At 53.3% G+C, this 23,389-nt stretch overlaps 1 protein-coding gene and 1 long non-coding RNA gene across 17 annotated transcripts in view; both read right to left on the bottom strand.

Annotated features, from left to right (window-relative positions):
- AGAP1 (ArfGAP with GTPase domain, ankyrin repeat and PH domain 1) overlaps window positions 1-23,389 on the bottom strand; it is a 558,467-nt gene that overhangs the window by 19,166 nt on the left and 515,912 nt on the right. The window lies entirely within an intron of this gene.
- On the bottom strand, window positions 5,985-9,566 carry LOC146396224 (uncharacterized). Its single transcript, XR_014829158.1, has 2 exons — window positions 9,177-9,566; window positions 5,985-7,734 (listed from the first exon to the last, which is right to left on the bottom strand). It is a non-coding gene; the product is annotated as an uncharacterized LOC146396224 (long non-coding RNA).

Genomic DNA, 23,389 nt, shown 5'->3' with positions numbered 1-23,389 from the left:
GCAATTACCTGGTGTATTTCTGGCAACACCTGATGAGATAGGTGCTGCCCTTGTTTATTTTTCTCTATTATTATCTTTTTAATCATTGCCCTCATTTATTTTTATTATTATTATTTTTAGGGCTGCACCTGTGGCATACGGAAGTTCTTAGGCTAGGGGTCTAATCGGAGCTGCGCCCGAGGTCTACACCACAGCAAAGCAGGACCTGAGCCGCATCTGTTCAGCAGTAGTTTACAGCAACGCTGGGTCCTTAACCCACTGAGTGAGGCCTGGGATTGAACCTGCGTCCACACAGATACTACGTTGGGTCCTTAACTGGCTGAGCCACAACGGGAACTCCCACCCTCATTTTAGAAGGAAGGCTTGCTGGGTCCCTGACCTGTGACGGCTGATGGCTGTCCCCGGTGGTCATGGCCTGAGCGCCTCCTCTGGGTGTTGCTGCCTCTGAAATGAGGCAAGTTGATCCCGTCTGGAAGGACACCGCCTGGGTGATGGGATACCAGCTGCGCCCCCAGCACACGGCCCGCCCGCTCCCTTCAGCCGTCTCAACACCTGGCAAAGGGTCGGGTGTGAGTCACTTCAGGGAATCTAGAGCCATGCCACCCGGGGGGCAGGACAGGCCACACTCTGCCACCTGTGGGAGGGGGCAGCACAGGCCGGACATGGGTGTTTCAACTGATGGAGAGAAACTACCCAGTGCAGCTGCTCTGCACCCGCACAGGCCAGGCGCTCAGCAGCACACGGGCTGGCCGCTGCCTGGGCCGTGGATTGATCCAGAATGCCTCCATCACTGCATCTAGAATGTTCCCATCCTTGCCGAGAAGACGGCACTGGATTTAGACAATCTGTCGGGTTTGCCTCCCGTTTTTTCCCCTTACCCAAATTATTTGCGAATAAAAACCAGTGCAGGAGTTCCCATCGTGGCGCAGTGGAAACGAATTTGACTAGGAACCATGAGGTCGCGGGTTCGATGCCCAGCCTCACTCAGTGGGTCAAGGATCCGGCGTTGCCGTGAGCTGTGGTGTAGCTTGCAGACACGGCTCGGATCTGGTGTGGCTGTGGCTGTGGTGTAGACCAGTGGCTACAGCTCTGATTAGCCCCCTAGCCTGGGAACCTCCATATGCTGCAGGAGCGGCTCAAAAAAGACAAAAACAAAAACAAACACACACAAAAAAACCCCCAGTACAGAGCGGAAAAAAAAAGGAATCACCCGTGTGTGGGTGGCTGGGCGCTGAGTGGACCTGAGGCCAACACAGGCGCCTGTGCTCAAGGCAGCAGAGCCGGACAGGAGGCGGCTGGGCGGGGGGTTGGGGGGGGCTGCTCACTGTCGGGGCCATGATGTCACTTGAGCACCGCAAGTCCTTGTAGCTGAAGGAAGAGCAAAGGGTAGGGTGGGTCTCAAAGACCCTTTGGGAAATCTGGGGCTGAGCCAGATCCGCACTAGACCGGGGCCGGGGCCACCGTCCTTAGAGAAACGCCGCGGTGACATGGTCTGTGCCCCCTCTGCTGGCCCTCGCACACCGGAGGGCTGTGAGGACACAGTTGCACTCAGCTGCCACCAGCAGCATTTTGGGTCTGGCAGCGAGGGCCCAGAGAGCTGCCAAGGGGTAATGAGGTTAATGGGTTGGATTCCCAGAAAAGACCATTTTTAGCAAATTAGCACCAAGTCTGGGACTGGCTTTCAGCACGGTTTCGTGCTGCTGCAGGAGACCAGCCACCAGGAGCAGACACGGGAGCTGTGACCAGACGCCCCCCTCCCGGAGGCCCCTCGGGGCCCATCACGGAGGCGGGATGGACGACATTTGGGGGGTGACGAGAGGAGTGGTCCTGCAGTGACTTCAACCTCAGCCTCCCCGTCTCCACACACGAGGCTTTCTCTGGATGCTTCTATAAGACACTGGGCAGGAACGGCCTCTGCCCAAAGCCCACTCCATGTCAAGTCTGATGTAGTCATTTTTATGGGAACGTCTCCCCCACACATGTCAACCGGCCAAGAACTTTGTGAGTGCCTGTCGCTTGTCACACTACTCCTTCTCCGGCCTGATTTTAAAGGCGATTCTGCAGCCAAGGACCCCTGATGGAGCAACTGTCCTTAGGGACGTGAGGAGAAATGGGAGGAGACCTGCCCGGCTTTACACGCGACCCAAAAGGACAGGAAGAGGAAAGAAAGCGCTAGCTAGCAGCAAGGAATGTCCCCACTGTCTTGTGGCCTCAAGCAAAACAGGAACTGGGAGGGGAGGCATGGAAGAGGGGGCTGGAACAATATGTTAGGAAAACAGAGGCGCTTCCTCTCTCTGCAGGGGGAGCCCCCGGGCCACCGCCAGCCTGAGCCCGGCATGCATGCCTTCTCCCCCGGCCTCGTTGCCAAGGGGGCCGGCCTCGGGACGGAGGGGGATGGCCAGCAAAGACCGATGGCTATTTATTCCTTAATTACTGAAAGCTTTTAAGAAACTGGCCCCTGTAAATCCCACATGCAGAGAGAGCAAGAGGCCACAGACAAGGATTTATGCTCATGGGGCAAAGACAAAATAAATATCCTGCCTGACTTGGGATCAATATTATGAGTGTTTTTGCCAACCTGCAGGGTGTTTTATGAGCGCGGAGGAACTGAACAGGGTCATTATTAATTAAATAAAGTCAACCGTATTAGGCTTATTACTTCGGCAAGTCACAGTTAAGTGTGCCAGGCGGCAGGTGTTGGGGGCGGCTGGGTGTGCGGGCAGGTGCCACCCCGGGCAGCCCAGGTCCGGCCCCGTGCACGCTGGCTCAGCCCTGCGTCATCCCAGAAGGCGAGGATCAGGGCACTGGTCCCCCACGCTGAGCACTGTCTCCTGCACCCCTCTGTCGGGGGTCCAGGTGGAGGCCTGGGGCCCTCAGAGCTGTGCTGTCGTCATGGCATCAGGCACCTCCCGGCTGCCCAGCAACACGTTCCAGGATCCAGGCAGTGATGCAACTACGACGTCATCCCTCTAAAGCCTGGAGAAGACCTACGGGCATTTTACTTCGGAACCTCAAAGTGGGAATAAAAGAGGTGTCGCCGGCTCCCAGTGGCCTGGCGCTGAGGAGGCACAGGTGAATTAACCAACAAAACCGGCTCAAATCCCACGATGATTTGGTAGCGGCTGGTGCTGAAAGGGGAGAGACCCACGCCTTTTGGGAAGGATGGGGGCACCACCCTCTCCTGGGCCTGGTTTTCCCTTGGGAGAGACGGGATTTAAAGGCCCCGGGAGCATCCGTGAGGGAGGTGAGTGATGGACAGAAGGTGCCTGCTGTCCCACGGGGACCGGGTGAGCCGCGCACGGTCGGACCAGACATCTCCCCGTCCCCGGGTCTACTCAAAAGAACGCCTCCATGGAGGAATGTCTCTTTGGACAAATACATCTATACATCAAGGCGCATGCAGGGCAGCCGCCAGCTCAGAGTTTCAACATCTGTCTGGGATCAGCCTGACCTCGCTGCCGCAGGCAGATGAGCCAAGGATGCAGCGGAGGGGCCTCCCCGGTCTGAGCCAGAACTTGCTGGACCACTCCTGTGAGACCTGCAGTACCCATCCCGCTGCCACCAGCACCGTGACACACAGGAGTAGAGTCATGGTCCCCAAGGTGGCCCTTCATGTGTCCTGTTCACCCCTGGCCTCCGGTGAGCGGCCTGCGCTGCCTTTGCAGTCCCCATTCCCGGGAAATTCATCCCAGAATCAAAGAACCTGCTGATGTCTAATCTCTGGTCCCTGGAATCACAGCCCCCAGGAGCCCACCCATCTTAAACCTTTAACTGTCCACCCAGGAGGCCACCAGGTTAAAAGGGGTGGGTGCAGGTCAAGGGGAGGCAGATGTGGGGGGGGCTGTCTTTTGGGAGCAATGGCAGCGTTGGGGGCAGTTAATGGGGAGCCCCGAGGCCAGGCACGGGAGGCAGTGGAAATGGGGAGGAGACAGAGAGTGGGGGGCGGGCGGTGCTGACAGCAATTTAGAGAAAATCTAACCTTTTTTTTTCCGGCCGAGCCCACAGTATGCAGAAGTTCCCGGGCCAGGGATCGAACCTGTGCCACAGCAGTGATCTAAACTGCTGCAGTCACAACACTGATCCTTAACCCACTGAGCTACCAGGAACTCTTAAGAAAATCGGAAAGTCTAACTCTTAAGAAAATCACTCTGAAAGCATGTTATACTCGTAGAAAAAGGCAAAGCATCAGATTGTTCCAGATGTGGCTGGGATGTTTTTCTTTTTCCTTTTTTATTTTTTTTTTGAGTGGTGCCTTTTTTTAAGAGTATAGTTGATTCATGATGTTGTGTCAATTTCTTCTGTACGGCCGAGTTAATTTTCAACGTGTCGCCCTATTTTCTAATCTGGTCAAACAACACAACCAAACAAGGGACGTTAAAAGGAAAAAGTGCCCTGTGGCCCCACGTCCACTCACACACTCGCTTCTCGTCTCTGCGCTGCCTCCTTGTCGTTTCCGCTCACAGACGCGTTTCATCTCACGGTTTTAACACAGACGCCTTTATTATTCTGCACAGAGCTGGTCTGACAAATTAAGCTGGTGAGTGCATTTGCAAGCCGAGTGTGTGTTTTGCACAGGAGTCCTGGGTAAGTCACCGCAGCCACGAGCGCCCTGGATGTTTCCGCAGTGCAGCATTAGAAAAAACGCGGGCGACCCTTTGAAAGCATCCGTCCCCATCAGTCCGGGCCAAGCGAGAGGGAGCCTGAGCCGGCCAAGCGAGGCGGTCCTAGATTCGGTGCAATGTGGCATGAAACGGGCCGCACCTCAGCGGCGCTCCCAGCAGCCCCGGTGGGGGGACCCCCATCACAGCGAATTAAGTTCACCGTAACCGGGGCTGATGGCATCGGCTTTGGAACATATCGCATCATAAACAGATAAGGGAAGAGAAATGGCCCTTTTCCTCCGCTCGGAATACTGTAAAATGGATAGAAGCCTTTGCCGGGTGTGCACGGCTGCCCTTTAAACACCAGGGAGCAAGAACCCCGGGACTCTTCTTGAAGGAGAAGCCGAAGGATGAGGTGCAGTGAGGCAGAGGCCCAAGTACCACCCTGTGGCTTCCCAGCGGCCGGCCGGCTAAGTGGTCATTGGACATGGTCGGGGGGGGGGGTGCGGCAGGGTACAGAGTGGGGACACCTCAGGAAAGTGATGGAGTTCTGAGTGGGTTTCTAGTAAAAGTCGGCAAGCGGCAATTTTTTTAAGACATGAGCCTATGGATTTTTTTTCTGTTGTTGTTGTTGTTGTTTTTTTTTTTTTTTTGGTCTTTTTAGGGCCACACCCACGGCATAGGGAGGTTCCCAGGCTAGGGGTTGAATCAGAGCTGCAGCTGTCAACCTAGACCACAGCTCACAGCAACATGGGATTTAAGCCACATCTGTGACCTACACCACAGCTCATGGCAATGCGGGATCCTTAACCCACTGAGTGAGGCCAGGGATCGAACCTGCAACCTCATGGATCCTAGCTGGATTCGTTAACCGCTGAGCCACAACGGGAACCCCCAGACTATTGATTTTGAACAATAAAGAAAAGCACCTTAATCTCGTTTTCCTTTTAATCTTTTCTGAGGAGGGAGGTCAGGGCAGATTGGATAGAATCATATGATTCCTTGCCGGCCCAACAAACAAAACACTAAGAACCATAATGAAACAGATTTGAAAAGAGGAAAAGCATTCCGGACGGTCTGCAAAAGGAAAAGGCATTTGAAAATGAACTTGCATGTTATTTTTTTTCCCTTCAAAATAGGAAAGCAGAGAAACGCGCCGGAGACACTAACAGGATCAGTGACAGTCCCATTCTTTGCAGGGGGGCTGGCCTGCCAGCAGCATTCACACGGCCGAGATGAGTTCCAGTGTAATGACAACGGAACTAAAGACTGGACACCCTCTCAGAGCAAACCCAACAAGTGAATAACGCTGGCCTTTCATTCTCACCTGACCTTAAACGTTAAAAGACATGAGACCCAAATCGACACCTCGGCCAGGCATTATTTTCTCTTTTCTAGCTTTGGGAAGAGACGGAGCTGATCCTGAGAAGGACTCATCAGGAGCATATATGTGAATTCTCTAGAGTAAGGAAAGCTTTATTACCCAACAAGCGCACGCTAAATTCTTTCCTTAAAATCACCAACCCGCCATCGAATGGGACTGGGAGGCAGAAACTGGTCAGATGTTTTATTTCCCACAACTGACATAGCTTAACTTGCCCAGCGGCATCGTCTTTGACATGAAGACATTAAAACATGAATGGCGGCACCAGATTCTGTGGCTCAGCTTTGTCCTGGAGAGGAAATTCTGGAACAGCATGAAGCAGACCCCAGGGGCTCACGAGCCCAAAGCCACTCCATGTGGGCGCGAGCTCTGCAGGTGGGCCCTGAGCTCAGAAGGGGCCTGTGCTTGCCTGAATGTGCTGGTGTCGCTGTCATGAACTTCCTGACGATTACTGGACAAAGCCTACATAGTTTCATTCTGCACCAAGCCTCACAAATCCTCTGGTCAGCCTGGGATAGGCCAGACGCAGTAAGTATCCACTGGTGGCAAAGCCATGGTCAGTCCACTGAGAAATGGCCACACGTGAACCACGCGGTGAGGTTTCTGAAAAGCTGGATTTAAACTTTTTTGAAGGCAGTCTTTTTTTTTGATGCTCTATTTTTTCTGCCTTCTGGATCCTAACAGGTCCTTTCATGAAATCATAGGGATAGTAAATGATTTATTTTATTTCCTAACTTGGAAAAGTTAAGAACCAGCCACTACCCTACATCTATCTTTCAAATACATTTTAACACCTGATGTAACTGGGAAGCCCCACCTGCCCAGCCCCTCCCTGTTCATTGATAGATGAACAAAACGCAGTCTATCTATGCGATGGAATATTATTCAGCCCTCAAGATGAAGGAGATTCTCATACAGGCTGCAATGTTTATGAACCTCGAGTACATGATTCTAAGTGAAATGAGCCAGTAGCACACAAACAAATAGTGTATGATTCCTCTTAAACAAGGTCCCGGGAGCAGTCAGGTTCATAGAGACAGACGGCAGAAGGGTAGCTGTCAGGGGCTGGGGGAGAGGGAAGTGGGAGTTAGTGCTGAATGCAGGACAGAGATTTAGTTTGGGAGGCGGAGAAAGACAATGTGACTGTCCTTAAAGCCACTGGACTGGACACTGACAACTGGATAAAATGATCCATTTTACATTTAAAGATAAGCAGTTCCTGCTGTGGAGCAGTGGGTTCAGAATCCAACTGCAGTGTCAGGTCACTGCAGAGATGTGGGTTTGAACCCCAGCCCGGCACATCGGTTAAAGGATCCAGCGTTTCCACAGCTGGATTCAATTCCTGTCTGGGAACTTCTACATGCTGGGAGTGTGGCCATAAAGAAATTAAATAAAATAAAGTCCAGAATCTGGGTGCTCTCTTGTTTATACACTGAGATACCATATATATTCTCTGATACCTCATGACTGCATTTTCCCCCCTCTTTTCTGGCTGCTGCTGCTGGCATGAGGAAGTGCCTGGGCTCCTGGGCTGGGGATTGAACCCATCCCACAGCAGTGACAAAGTCAGATCCTTAACCCAATATGCCACCAGCGAACTCCAAGGTGCCTGGTTTTTTGTTTTTGTTTTTGTTTATTTTTTGGCTTTTTAGGGCTGCACCTGCGGCATATGAAGGTTCTTGGCTAGGGGTCAAATCGGAGCTGTAGCTGCTGGCCTACGCCACAGCCACAGCCACAGCCATGTGAGATCTGAGCCGCATCTTCCACCTACACCACAGCTCACGGCAACGCCGGATCCTTAACCCACCGAGTGAAGCCAGGAATTGAACCTGCGTTCTCACGGATGCTAATCAGGATCATTAACTGCTGAGCCACGACGGGAATTCCCATGGTGCCTGGATTTTGACAGCTCATACGCTTACACCCCAGCAACTTAAAATTAATACCATATATTACTACTGATCATATGTGGTCCACATTCATTTCTCCCCACATGATCCCAACATATTTTCCTTCCACCCCAGAATTCAGTCAGTGAGGATGTGATGCATGTGGTTACCCCATTTCTTTCCTCTCCTCTAATCCCACAAGCCCCCCCAGCACCGCCCCTCCCCCGGACTGTCTTCCATCGAGGGCTTTGAGGACTCCAAGCTATCTCTCTTGTAGAAGTCCCCCAGCCTGTTCTGTCAGATTTGACTCGTGTCACATATTTTCTTGAGATACTACTGCACGTGTCCTGTGCTCCCCGGTCAGAGCAGGAGGTGCAGACTGGGGAGGGGTCCCAACGCCGGATCAGCGCAGGGCCCCCAGGACCTGCTTCCCTTTAAACCAACAGGGGAGCTGGGGGCAGAGAGCAGAGGCAATGCATTTCCTGTTCCTCTAAGACCCTCCCTCCAGGGCTGTGGCCTCACTTGCTGATCCCTGCTCATCAACCACGACATTCTCTGTGGCAAGACAGAGATTTTCCAGTTCTCTCGTTCCTTCTGTTTATTACCTGGCACTTTCTGTAAAGAAGATCCCCCCTCCCCGCCCCCCAGAGTATCACTGTAGATCCACAGACTTTAAAATAAATGGTGTCGGGAGTTCCCATCGTGGCTCAGTGGTTAACGAATCCGACTAGGAACCATGAGGTTGCGGGTTCGATCCCTGGCCTTGCTCAGTGGGTTAAGGATCTGGTGTTGCCATCAGCTGTGGTGGAGGTTGCAGATGCAGCTCAGATCTGGTGTTGCTGTGGCTCTGACGTAGGCCGGTGGCTACAGCTCTGATTAGACCCCTAGCCTGGGAACCTCCGTATGCTGCAGCAGCGGCCCTAGAAAAGGCAAAAAGACAAAACAACAACAACAAAAAAACGGTGTCGTATAAACTATTATTGACATTATGCTTTTGATTCTTAAATTGTTCAGGCCTGGCCAGCGGGAGCTCCCCTGCGTGGCCTGCTGTTCTGACACGTGCCCCTTCCTCCCTGTCCCTCTGCTGCTTCCTGACACCTCAGGATGTCCCAGGCCCATCTTACTTGTTCAGATCGGGGATGAGCCACTTCCTTGAGGAGTCCTGATCTTTTTCTAGAGAAGGCATCACTTCTTTTTCTTCTTTGGCCGTTCCCGAGGCTTATGGAAGTTCCCAGGCCGGGGGCCGAATCCGAGCTGCAGCTGCCGGCTGACACCACGGCCACAGCAACATCTTTAATCCACTGAGCGAGGCCAGGGATCGAATCTGCTTCCTCATGGATACGATGTTGGGTTATTAACCCACAGAGCCACAACAGGGACTCCATATTTTGCTCATTTTTTTTTTTTTTTTAACTTAAAGGCTGAGACGGTTGTACATTCATGGGTAGTCGGAAGAAATACAGAATGACCCCACGCCTCCCTTGCCTAGTGTCAGCAGCTTGAAAAAATACAGTACAACAGAACAATCAAGGTATCTTGATAGCGACCCAATCCGGCCAGTTTTCTGGCAGTCACTGGTATGGATTTGGTCTATGCCATCTCACCACGGGTAAGTTCCTGTATGCACCTCCAAGGTCAAGGTAAGGACCGTTTCCATGATAAGGGTCCCTCGTGTTGCACCCACCTCCCTCCTGCCCCTTCTCTGCACCCCTCGCCCCTGGCGACCAGTCAGCTGTTCTGTTGCTATAGTTACGCCATTTCGGGAATGTTCGGGGATGGACTCACGCAGCATATGCAGTCCTGGGGGTGGGCTCTTTTCAGTGTAATTCTCTGGCGACCCACGGAACTCCCGGGCGTTTCCACAGCTCCCTCCTTCGCACGGCTGAGTACTATTCCACGGCAAGGACGTACCCCAGCTTGTTTAATCTGACTCACCCACTGGAGGACGCCTCCCATTTCTGGCTGTTACGAATACGGCTGCGTGAACAGTCGTAAGAGGGTCTCTGGGCGACCTTCAGTCCCCCTTCTCTGGGGTCAAAGCCACGGGGTGAAGTTGCTGGGTCATAAGGGACGGGATGTTTAGTTCTATAAGAAACTGCCCAACTGTTTTCCAGAGTGGGAAAAACCCACTTTTCAAAACAGCAATGGACAAAACCGGACTCCATCATGAAGAAGGACCGGGGACGGCCCTTGCCACGCAGAGGCACGTGACATCCCGGTGTTGAAGGAGCACTCGGGGTCCCGGGCGCTGGGGCCACCGCAGCCTCGGGCTGCATCCCCCGATGGCCCCGACGAATTCATGTTCAGCGGGTAGACGGGACGTTTAAAAAATGTGCTGTTCCTGTTTGTCGGTCTGTTCTTCAAGCCCCAGCTCTTTGTCAAACATGTTCTGTAACTTCGTCTGTGCCTCCAGTGTCTCGGGGCCATCTGAGATCATCCCACAATGAGCCCTGCGAAGCCTTTTTCAGGTAGGTGGCCTGTCTCCTCCTCACCCAGTTGTTTTTGGTGTTTTTGTCCTGTTCCTTTGCTGAAAGCTTTTTTTTTTTTTTTTCCCTTTTAGGGCTGCGCCTGTAGTTTTATTTCTTTTCTTTTCTATTTTGCTTTTTGGGGCCACACCTGCCACATGTGGAAGTTCCCAGGCTAGGGGTCAAATCAGAGCTACAGCGGCTGGTCTACACCACAGCTCACGGCAACGCCAGATCCTTAACCCGCTGAGAGAGGCCAGGGATCGAACCTGCGTCCTCATGGATACTAGCTGGGCTCGTTAACTATTGAGTCACGACGGCAACTCCTGGAAGCTATTTTTTTGTCTTCTCATATTGCCTAACTTTTTATGTTTATCGTCCCAACTATACGCTAATAAAAATAAAAATTTAAAAAATGCACAGAGACACACAAATGTGTGTGTGGAAAGTGTGGCTGAAGACACGGGGCGTGGGGATGAAAAAGGGGGCTCACACATGCACTTACAAGCAAGGATTGAGTTACAAGGTGGTCGGCTTGGAAACACCGTCTTGTCTCTGTGAGTTGCCGGCAGGAGAACAGCGAGGAAGATCACAGCCACCGGAGCCCCGCAGGCCCGCTGCCAGAGCGCACCCCGCACCTCGCCACCCCCAGGTCCTGGCCCAAAGTGGGGGGGGGGGCACCCTCTGGTTCTCCCGGCAAAGCGTTGTCTGAGTTTCCACACCTTTCTCCCGCCCCTTCCCGTCTCTCCAGGGCACATTTGGAAATTATTTAAAAAAGATAAAATGCCTCTAATCTGTTCCCCATTAGAAGAAACATGTGAATATTATTTTCTAATTTGTGACTTGTGAGTGTGTCTCCAACACCAGAGAGAAGTAATTGAAGTAATTATGTCTGCTCCTGAATATTTCTGTTATGCTCCCGAAATAAGAGGGTGGCTGTGTCCTCTTTGCGTGACACGCCCGGGGGTTGAATGCGTCCCCGGGAACATCAAAGCACTGGACGAGAACAGCCACAAAACGGCAAGTTCTGCCCGGCCCCACGGGGCCCAAGCCGAAGGGGCCCCCGGGCAGGGGTAGTGGGCGGAGGAGCGGGGCGCAGTGGGTTTCCCAGTAAATTCGGGCTCTTCCCTGCCATCCACTCGCCCCAAACTTCCCTACCCGTGCGATGAATCTGCAGCTGGAGAGCTGCGGTCCGAGGCATCAGCCTGATTTATAACATGAGCGGCGTGGATTTTTTTTTTTTTTTTCTAAATCCAGTTAGAGTATGACTTGAGTGACTAACTCCTGAAAATTGGTAATTTCCTGGTGGTTAACAGGAGAAGGTCTGCCAATGAGAGGTGAGGCCCGCTAATAAATTTATAGGGCATTATATGCCAATTAGACCTCGTCAGCCATTCCAAAGGCAGGGACACCAATCAGGGTATCATTTCACAAACGCGCCCTTTATCACCGACACTCTTGCAATTCAATCCCCCTTTTATATGTTTGAAAAGCAGCATATTAATGCTGACTGTACAGGAATCTGTAATTTTCAGAGGGCCTTTCTGGTTAAATAACCTCCCTTTTCTTCTTTGCAAAACTCCTCTTTGTTCTCCAGTGGGAAACAAGGACTGGAAATGAGCATGAAATCGACACAGAATGAGACTCCTTACAGACTCTGGGTGTCGCCATCAGCCACCGGCCCTCAGGGAACCTTCCCGTTTCGTCAGGGGCCACATACTCTTGTATGAGTACCAGAGGCCTAGTGGTCACTGGACAGTACATTTGCTGGGCCACAGACAGTGTGCTGGCAACAGGGGGCGGGGGTGGGGTGAGGGTAGGGGCGGGGGGCAGGACCAGGAGGCACAGAGGTAAATTCACCCCAAAAAGAACACTGGGGAAGCACGCAGACCTGCCCAGAGAAACAGCGTGCATCTGCACTCTGCATTAAAGCAATCGACTGGACGGTATTTATTTTTTTGGCTGCGCCCACAGCATGTGGAAATTCCCAGGCCAGGGATTGAACCCATGCCACAGCAGGGTCAACGCCAGGTCCTTAACCCACTGAGCCACCAGGGAACTCCTGGACTGACTTTCATTTTGTGTTTTCTTTGAAGGAAAAAAAAAATGCGCAGAAGACGTGAACGCTCTTTGAGAAACAGCCAGTCGTGCAGAAATGTACAAAGCGGACTTGGCCACTGCGCACGTCCGTGGGGTCCGTGGTCTGACTCGAACCCTTTCCTCCTGGACATCTCCCGCTCCGCACGGCGCCCCCAGTGTGGCCTCCGCCGCTTCTTCGCCCACTCCCGCACAGACGGATGCCAACTCCTTCCACCTCTGTACCTGCAAACACAGAATCCTGTCCTCTTCCTGACTTGAAGCGACTGCTCTGGATCTGATTTGATTATCGCCGTCATCTAACGCCCTATTAAGCATTCATTCTTTCAAGAAATATCAATTGAACGCTCACTAGGAGTGGGGCACCCACTGTGTCAGGGTCTGGGCTCCAAGTGAGTAGAAGCACAGGATAAAGAAACAAATGCAGAGTTCCCGTCGCGGCGCAGTTGTTAACGAATCTGACTGGGAACCATGAGGTTGAGGGTTCGATCCCTGGCCTTGCTCAGTGGGTTGAGGATCCGGCGTTGCCGTGAGCTGTGGTGTAGGTCGCAGACGCGGCTCGGATCCCGCGTTGCTGTGGCTCTGGTGCAGGCCGGTGACTACAGCTCCGATTTGAGCCCTAGCCTGGGAGCCTCCATATGCCGCGGGAAGAGGCCCTAGAAAAGACAAAAAAGAAAAAAAAGAGAAAGAAATGCGTCACAACAGGAAAAGAGCTGCATTTGTGGTGTAGGCCATGCAAAAGTGATGCACAGGAACAACACACACTGAGCAGGAGAGCAAATCTGGGTGCTCCCGGTTTCTAGCCACACAGACGGCCCTGGACACAGGTAACAAAGTTTCGAGGGCAGCTAAGCCCAGAAGGAGGAGGAGCTCCACCTCCTTCGGCGCAAGAACACACAGGGCGTCAGAGCATCTCGGAGCGCCTAGCAGCCTAGCAGCGGCCGCCCAGCCTGTGAATCGCTGAAACAAATGACGTTCGCAGAGGCATCCACCTCAGGACAGACCGACCACCCGCGAACCCAGGAGGAAGAGCAGCCTTTTTGGAAATGCCAGCCCCCTAGCCCACCTGACGTCTCAGGATGGCCGAAGGCGACCACCCCAGGCCCAGGCCCCACGCGAGCTCCCGGATCAGCAGGCCCTTCCGTCCTCCAGCAGAGCCGGGGTCATTGAGCTGCTGGAGTCACAGACTCCCTCACAGCACTGTCCAAGGAGGCCTCATTCCCTGTGTAGGACGTCAACGTGTGCCCTGCAGGCACAAGGATGATCTCGGACTGAAGAGAGCGGAAAATCCACGAACGCAGGGAGAGGTTTCTCTGAGCTGCCTGCAAACAGGTCCTCCAGAAAAAAGCGCTCACAGGCCGTGACTCCTCCCGGAGGTTCATCAACCAGGGCAGAGGGGCTCTGAACACAGGAGAGAGGGGGTGCTGGCAGCACCCCATATGAACTGTGTCACAAGCTACGGAGGCTCCATCTAGTCTCTCAGCAGACGAGTCTCCAGGCTCCAAGGGCCCCTGATCTTTCCTAAAAGTCCTTTGTTCCCCCCAAGCAGCCTTTCTCCTCTTCCCCTTGTTAGGAAGCTGGTCAGCACACAAGCTGTCAAATCCCAGCATCCTTTCTGGTGTTCACGCCTCTCTCCGATGCCCCATGCGTGTGAAGCGGAAAGGGGGATACACAACGCCCTCCCGTTGTCAATTTCATTCGCAGGCCCCCAGGCGCTGAACCTGGGAGGGGAGAGGAAGTGGGTGGACCCCCCCAAGTCTCCCCGTCCCAATGCTTGTGGAGGGACCCTGAGACCTGCCATGGGGGGACTCTGGAGGGGGCGGCCAGCAGGGGGGAGGTCCAGCATGAAAGGACACCAGGGAAGCGCCCCACCTTTCTGGAAACGCCCATCATGGAGGCTGAGCCTCTTGCTTGCTCTAGTGGGGAAGCCTGCCCAGTCGGCCCTCAACAAACTGGACCACCACGCCCTTGTGACCCGTCCCCAGGGCCAGGGGACACTGAGCCTATCTCGCACGCCCTGCCTAATGCTGGCCTGGGCTTGATGCTGAGGTTTGATAAAACATCTGTCATGTCCGGTCAAGGTCTCTGGACACCTTCAAGCGGGGGCCGGGGGGGGGTCTCCAGGGAAGATGCCCACAGTGCCCCCTCCCCACCAAGATGGCTGGCCTCCCACCGCCGACCAGAGCCCCTTCTAGGGTCTTGGATCGCATCAGTCTAGGTTAGCTGAAGCCCACATCCCCTGCTTTGGTCCTTCAGGGACAAAGGGGATGCCTTTGTCCATGGGTGTCACCTAACAGACTCTGCCCCACAACTGCCTTAACAGACTCACCACAGCAACACGCATGCACGGAAGAAAGAGCACAGATGCCAGGTGACCGTGTTACAGGCCTGGGAGGGTCCCTACCACCCCTCACCCATTTCAGCAGGAAGCCTGGGGCGGGACAAGGCTCTGGGGAAGCCGAGGGCTGGATTCTAAAGGAATGGCCAAGAGGACGTGTCCCTGCAGAGGCAAGTGCTCCTGCAGGATGACTGGCTCTCCTGCGGCCTTTCTTGGAGGGGGCGTGGGGGGGGTGCCTGCCTCTTGGAGGATGGCAGGTGCCCCCACCCCGGGCTGCCCCCCCCCCCCCCCCCCCCCGGCCCTGGAGGGCCTCGAATGCCCGTCCCCTGATGGGCTCCGTAATGAGAAGCGCTGTCAATCACAGCTCCATTAGCCGGGACAGACTTTCACTTCCTGAAACAATTTATTGGATTCCCAGAAGCAAATGGGCCTTCTTCCCTTTCAGCCCGGGTTCTGGAGCTATTCAGAGGGAGTGTGTGCGCCTTCTGTTCCTGCTGGGCGGTCTTTGTTTCCTTCATTTACTCATGAAAACAGCTTCCTGCGTTCACCTACCTCCTCCGATCCGGGGTTTCCCCGAGTGTTTGCCAAAACTTTTTCCCCCACTGGTTCAGTTGCTACACAAAACCCACCAGCTGTTTCCAGCTACTGAACCAGGGAGGGAGGGGAGGCGGGGTGGGGGCGGGAGGCAGGGAGGGGGGGGAGGGGGAGGGGAGGAAGGCGGCACATACTTGAAGAAATTAAACCCGGCCACAGAAATTAAGAAACGAGGCTGAGGAATGCCAGGCAGAAGAGGTGCCTGAGATGCAACTCCAGGGTCCTGGCCTTCCCCTACCCCCTCATTTCAGACCAAAAACTCTAAAGGATCGGAGGCAACATTGTATCTTAAAGACATTTACACTTTTTTTTTTTTTGCTTTTTAGGGCCGCACCTGCGGCATATAGAAGTTCGCAGGCCAGGGCTCAAAGCGGAGCTGCACCTGCCGGCTTACACCACAGCCACAGAAACGCCGATCTGAGCTGCTTCTGCAGCCTACACCACAGCCACAGCCATGCCGCCAGATCCTTAACCCACTGAGCAAGGTCAGGGATCGAACCCACATCCTTCACTAGCTGTGTTCGCTCCCTCGGAACCACATAGGAACTCCTACCCATTGTGACTGTGTTCACACTTACAAGATCTAGGGCATGAGTGACAGAAGCTCACTGTGATAATAATATTTCCAACTGTTGAAAAAACCCACAGGACCCCCCAGAAAGTGCTGCCCAGAGTTCAAAGGTCAGTGATGCTCCTGGCGATGAGTAGAAAAAAAAGACGCAGAATTACCTAAAATAACATTTTTCTCCTACCGCTCTTCTTACAGAATAACATACACCTCGCACCTGCTCTCGTGTGGAGAGGCCACATCCTTGCTGCGTAAATCCGTTTAACTTTTAACCCGGGAAAACAGGCAGAGCCCATGTCACCTTCTGATCATTGCATGTCAATAGTGACTCGGGGGCACGTGAGAGCCACGGAGATCCCATCAGGGTAGAATTATGCAGCCACGTAAGAAATAGTATCTATTAGGCTAATTTAATCACTGAATACTTTACAGATGAATTAGAATTTAGAATCCAATTATTTCTAACATTCGGACTGTCAGAGCCTGTTTCTAAGCAGGAGGAAGGAAAAAAGGGGGTAGGATGAGGGCAGGTTTTAAAGATGCAGTGAGTGGAATGGACCCTCTCTGGCTCGACATAAGAGCAAAGAAATGAAGCTCTGATCAGGTCTGGCCAGCACCCACCCCACCGAGCCCAGTGAATCCGAGGCGGGGACGAGGGATCTGTTATCCCCGCCTGACCAGCCATTGTCCCCGCCAGGAGCCCTCCTCCCAGGCTGGCCCGCCTTCTCAAACAAGCAGGCTGGGCCACATCCTGGGGTGGCATGGGAGCGCGACGGCTCCCCAGGCCTGGAAAACCACGGGGTGCCCTTGGGGCCTCAGCAGGGGGCTGACCATGCCCAGGCTGGCTTACCCCCCAGCTCTCTTTAGGGCTGAGTTTCTCTAGCGTGATGGTCAGGGAAGGAGACAGAGAGAGAGAGGAGAAGGGAGCCGCCATGCGTGAGTGTGAGCAGTGGGCTGGCCCCTGCTGCAGCCGCCCAGCCCTGGGAGGGACCGAAGCGGGTCCTGCTGCCTGGGGTGGGCTCTGTGGTTCCACGAGTGGGGAAACTGGGCCTGGGTGGAAACTGAGGCCCCGCTGTGAGGTCAGCACTAGAGACAGGGCAGCAAGCACCCAACTAGCCTCGCAAGGCATTCCTCTGCCAGAAAGACCGGGTCGGGGAGCTGCAGGATAGAGGGGCCGTCTCCCTTGTGCTTTATTTACTAAGGGCCCCTTTGAAAGCATCAACTCTTTTTTTCCTTCCCCTCCAGGTGGTGGACAGGTGGTGCAGGCAGCCATGGAGGTGAGTAAACAAAAATTCTTTTTATTTTGAGGTTTTTATACCAATTTTATTTTTTTGATCTTAGAACTTTTATTTTTATTTTTCAATTAAATCTCATTTATTAAGGTCGAGTCGATTTACAGCATGGTGTCAATTTCTGCTGTACAGCGTGGTGACCCAGTCACACACACACACACGTTCTTTTTTCACACCATCTGCCATCAGGGTCTATCACAAAAATTCTTACAATTGGTATGCGTAATGGATAGATTTGAATTAGGGGTTTCAATGACTTAAAGCCAAATGGAGGTTTCCCTAGAGAAAAATGACTGAAAAGTCAGACTTGTTTTTTTGTCTGCTACATATATATATTTTTAGGACAGAAATATGTAGGCTCATGACTGCATGATTCTTGCTGTTCTCAAGAATCTGCCATCGTCCTGCAACAGAGTAGGAATGTTAGGGAAAGACCTCCACTTAGAATTCATTCCAGAATGATCCTTACACCGTGAAATGAATGAATGTCCCGTGCATTTAAATTTTAATACGCCGGTGGGTCACGGAGTTGGCCGTCAAGACTGAATACACTTGTTTGAGTTTATGGCGCCCCGAGCAGCTCCCGCCTCTTGAGGAAGGCACAACTAAAGCCCTTACCGCCACTACCCACTGGGGCCTCCCAGCCCTGCCCCCGATGGGAGGGAGGTTTACAGGCCATGGGGTTTTATGGTGGGGGTGCTTCCTGCCCGGCTCAACAGACAGGTCCAACCTACTGTGAGTCCTGCACCAGGAAGACAATGCATCCTTATTAACCCTTTAATTACGGAACTGGACCGGCCTGCTCCCGCTCAACTAGAACCTGTGTGTGTGTGTGTGTGTGTGCGTGTGTGTCTTAGGGCACAGCACTGCACAGGACCTCTGAAGAGGCATTCCTTGTTTTAAGTGGACTTATCACAGCTCTTGGAAACACCTGTTCATCAACTTATCCTTTTGTAAAAAAAAAATCCCACTTCATATCTGGTGTCCTTACAAAAACCTTGTGTAATACAGGTTAAAAAAAAAAAAAACCCATATAATTGTACGAAAAGAAACTCCATTTCTCTATTAAAGAGCCATCATAAGAAAGCTTCCGGGGGTGATTATTATTCTACGTATGCACGTACACACACACACACACACACACACACACACACACACACACACACACACACGATGACATGGGATTCCCATGATGATTTCCTAGTAACGGGGACTCTCTAGACTGCAAAAGTAGGCAGGTGCCTGCCGGAAAACAGTCTCTTCAAAGAAAAGCAACAAGAGAATCATTTGGGCACGCGGGCATCCTTCGACGGGTGCAGACCAAAAAGTCACTTCCTTGTGACCAAACCAAAACCAGCCTTTAGCTCTTTCTTGAGGAAAGACGTCAGCCTCCAAAGGCAGAGTATGGCTGTGGTCAGCCTCTACGGAAACACAAGGACATGCTTAGCTCCTCACGCTGAGGGCTGCGTTCTGGGGACACAGAGGCTGCCTGCAAATTCAAGATGAAGGCCACTGTCCATTGAGGCATCTTCTGTAAATTCACCGAGTTGGCCAGTCGAGATGGAAGGCAAGGCCCCCTTGCTGCTGCTTTTTTTTTTAAGGGCTGCACCTGCGGCATATGGAGGTCCTCAGGCTAGGAGTTGGATTGGAGCTGTGGCTGCTGGCCTACATCACAGCCACAGCAACACAGGATCCGAGCCGTGTCTGCGACCTACGCCACAGCTCACAGCAACACTGGATCCTTAATCCACTGAACAGGGCCGGGGATCGAACCCGCATCCTCATGGATACCAGTTGGGATGGTTACCGCTGAGCCACCACAGGAACCCCTCCTTGCTGCTTTTTAAACTTGGCAAGTTTCGAAAACCAGTGCAGGTAAGCCGTGGGTGCCGCAGGCCTTCTGGAAACATCTCTCGGGCGGGGGGGTGGTGGTGGAGCCCGGCTTCCCCAGCCCACATCTGCCTGGGTGCCTGCCTGGGCTAAGCTCGCCCTCCTTGAGAGATCAGATGGGCAGCAGCTTTGAAGCAGGACCTGGTCGGTGAGCCCCGCCACATGCCTAATTAATGACCCTGCTGGTCGCAGCTGGAAGAGCTGAGCTGGGGGTGATTAATTAAATTAGCTGGCAGAGGAAATTACAGTGGAAAAGCCAAAGTTTGATTGCTCCATAATTAACCGCAGTGCAAATAATATCTGCATCTATAACTTCCAGCGATGAGATCAGAAGCCAATTGAATTTGGCACTGATTGAAGCTGTAAATATCCTGTGGTGAAAAATGATAGGTTTGTTCTAGAGGGAAAACTTAGAGAAATGGACATCTAGCAAATGCGATCGGGGGAAGAGGGCACCAGGGGACTACAGGAAGGAAGCCTCACCTTTCAAGCTGCCTTTTTCCAACATTAAAACAACGCTCTCTCTCTCTCTTTTTTTTTTTTCGTATTTCTTTTGGATTCGTGATTAGGCCTGATGGCCTATGTGTCCTGTCTCTACATTTCAGATTTGACTTCCCCTGCCTGGAACCTAGGTTCAGGCTCCATGTCCCTTCCTCGTTCCAGGGATTAAAACTCAATCCTCAAATAATTTCATCGGCTGATACAAGGGGAGCGCTTTCATCTCCTCTAGTAGAGGAAGATTCTATTTAGACCAACAAAGGCGTGAGCTATTGCTGCTTGTCTGGATAATGACATTTCCCCCCCCCCCCCTTTGTAACAATTTCACGTTCGAAATACGGTTTCATTAGCAAGGGGATTCTACTTAAAAGAAAAGAGTATTTTATACAGATAATTGCCCTGCCAAAAAAAATGGCAGAACTTGAAGCCGACAGAAACATTTTTCTACCAGCCACATAATTTCACTAGCAAGTTTTTCAAAGCAGAACTCATGCCTTGCTATAGGAAAAGCTTTCACTAATGACTTGGTGGCTTGGGACGAAGAGGTGTGGCATCTGCCTGGCAACTGGTCAACATTTTTCCCCAATCTTGACACACAGAGACGCTCCCAGATGGAGGGGACATGAGAGCTATAAAAATGTGACATGGAATGGCAACATGTGACATGTCAGCTCTGATTCAGAAATGCATCTCCAGGACTTTCTTCTTTGTTTCACCAACAATCTAGTGGGGAGACGGGGCAAGCGTTGTTATTCTCAGTTTTTTCTTGAAGTATGAAAGTTGAGGCTCTGAATGCTCAATGACTTGGCAGAATGTGCCCCCCCTGCCCCCGCTGCCCTGAGCCCCAGTTCCTAAGACCCCGCCCCACCCACCCCCGCCCCTCCTCGTGACTCTCCGTGCTCATCCTTCCGACAAGTGGCTCCAACCTCACCCTGGCTGAGATGTGCCCAGAGGCACCACATCTGGCTGGAGAGACGCAGGCAGGTGGCAGTGATGACGGCGGTCAGGGTCTAGAGAGGACGCGACAATGCAGCGGACACGGCTCCCCCCAGATGGCCACGTCCTCATCCCTACAACCGATGACCCCACGTGGCCACACTGCTGGGGGGCTGGAGGGTCAGAGTCAGAGAAGATGTGACGACAGACACAGAGGGCAGAGTGACGCAGAGCCGAGAGCCAGGGTAAGAGGGAAGCTCCTGGAAGCCAGAAAAGGCAAAGCGAACGGCCTCCTCCAGAGCCTCTAGAGGAATGCAATCTCAACCGGCTTTGGCTTCGGACCTCCAGAACGGTGAGATGATGAATTTGTGGGACTTTGGGTTTTTTGGTTTTCTTTTTTTTTTTTTTTTTTAAACAGCTGTACCTGAGCCATAAGGAAGTCCCCAGGCCAGGGGCTGAATCAGAGCTGGAGCTGAGGCCTAGGCTGCAGCCAGAGCAACTCGGGATCTGTGACCTACACCACAGAAAGCAACGCCGGATCCTGAACCCACTGAGTGAAGCCAGGGATTGAATGCACATCCTCACAGACTTTATGTCAGCTCCTTAACTTGCTGAGCCACAACAGGAACTTCAAATCTGTGGGACTTTAAGCCACTGAATTTGGGGTCATTTGTTAGAGAAGTGGTAGAAAAAATCCACACCAGCAGGCAGAGGGCTGCACGACAGATGCCGGAGGGCACGCAGGCGCCTGGTGGGCAAAGGGCCCACCACGCCTGACATCCAGCAGCACCAGCCCCGCGTGGTACAGGGTCTCCGGGAAACCTTTTCCGCCTTTGGCCTGGGGATTCCACGGGCCCCCAGACGTGAGCTGCAAACGGCTCGCCTTATTTCCTCCACCGCTGCCCGGAGTTGGGAGAGTCCAAGAGCACCTGCTGCATGGACAGCCCTGGACCAGAGAGGCAGCTGGGGTGAAGGGGCTCCCTGCCCATCACTGAAGTCTGGGGTTCGCCGAGCGCAGGGCTCCTCTCCTAATGCAGCCCGCTGTGTGTGCAGGCTGGTCACCTGGCCCCGGTCACATCACCTTTGGGAGGTGGGGCACTGCGACCTCAGCGGGTAAGAGCTCTTGTCTCTGGTCTGAGGTTGCACCTCTTCCACCGGCTCCCTGGAGCTGCGGCAGGCCAACCTGCCCGTTCCGAAAAACTCCAGTCCCATCACAATGTCTCATTCCCTGCCAACTCCAGCCTTGCGCGTCGGTCTTGAGCAGCAGGGAAGCACGCTGGCGGTGGCGGCCCCTCTTCTATACCTCTGCACAGGCCGCTTCCCGTCTCGGTGGCATCCTTGCCCTGGCCCGTCAACTTCTTCCTCTGTTCCCTTCTCTCCTTTATTTTCCCTTCTTTTGCGGCTGCACCCATGGTATCTGGAGGTTCCCAGGCCAGAGACCTAATCTGAGCCGCAGGTGTGAGCGGCACCACAGCTGCAGCAGTGCTGGATCCTTAATCCACTGCACCACAGTGGGAGCTCTGTTGCCTTCTGTCCTTGATGAAGCCTTCCTTGGTTTCTGGGTCTCCCTCTTCCTGCTGCAGTTTTGCACGACTCACGTTGCCCAGTGATTTCCAGTGTGTCTGTCCCCGCTCTGGGCAAACACGGTGTCCCCAGGCTGGGGGTAGGGACGGGTGCTCTGTCCAGTGCGTGTCCCAGCAGTCTGGTGCCATTCCTTACGAGGACAGGACTGGACCCCCACTGCTCACGCCCAGGAGTGAGTGTATGTGGCCAGACCCTCTGCTGGGACAAAGGCACAGCTGGTGGCGAGAAGGCGTGGAGTGGGTGTGGTCACTCGCCTCGCCCTGTGGGACGAGGGCTGCTCCAGGTCGAGACAGGCGTGAGCAAGGTCAATGACGTGGGACAGGGCAGGAGCCTTCGTCGGGATCAGTCTGGCTCAAGCATAGGATTCCTACAGGGAGAAGGGGGCCAGAGGGCAGACTGGGTCCAGTACGGACCCAGGAGCCAGGTACGGGCCAGTGTGTGAGCCCCAGGTGGTGCTAGGAAATAGCCAAGTTGTTCCAGATGCCATTAGGTAGTAACCCTTAACTACTTCACATAAGAGAGATTATCCCCTAAAGGGCAAAAAGCCCCAATAAAAGGCACTCCCCGCCCCAGGATGGACAGCCGACGGCTTTTGCTGGGCTGATTCTCCCAGTAATGCAGTCGAGGCAGGTATGGTGGTTGATTTCATGGGTCTGACTTGTCCGACTGTGGAGCCCCGTGACTGAATCAAACATGCATCTAGGTGTGGCTGCAAATGGGTAACATCACCTAAAATCCGTTGCTTTTAAGCTATGATCAGATCGTGTGCAACACACGGTGGGCCATACCCAATCCGCCGAAGGCTCAGGAGGAACCTGAGGTTCCGGGAAGGGATTCTGTCTCAAGCCTGCAGCACGGACTTGCGTCCGAATTTCCAACCTACAGATCTTCCGATTTTCCAGCCCTCACTATTGCGGAAGCCAGTTCCTTAAAAGACACCTTTCTCCTTGTACACCTGTGTGTGTGGGTGTCGGTTCTGTTTCTCGAGAACCCTGGCTGAGCGAGCAGGTTTCTGAGTGGAGAAGTGACCCGAGCAGCGTGCTGGTGTACAATCGTGAGCCTGGAGTGACACATGGCCTGGCTTCCCGGGAGCAGGGAGCAGGCGGTGGAGAATGAAAAGGCAGGATGCTTGGTGGGGGGAGGGGTGCGGATCGAGGTACCACCTTTCTGGAGAGCTGTGATGGCCCCAGTCAAAGTCCAGAGAAAGTCAAAGTCCCCGATCTTTGCTCCACTGAAGCCCCTTCTAGGAACCC

The sequence above is a fragment of the Sus scrofa genome, chromosome 15 (genome assembly GCF_054392235.1).
Source record: "Sus scrofa isolate SSC_HxYL_T2T_F1_AM1 chromosome 15, Sscrofa_HxYL_maternal_Yorkshire_Landrace_v2.0, whole genome shotgun sequence".
Lineage (NCBI taxonomy): Eukaryota > Metazoa > Chordata > Mammalia > Artiodactyla > Suidae > Sus > Sus scrofa.
This window is presented reverse-complemented; position numbering and strand designations above follow the sequence as displayed.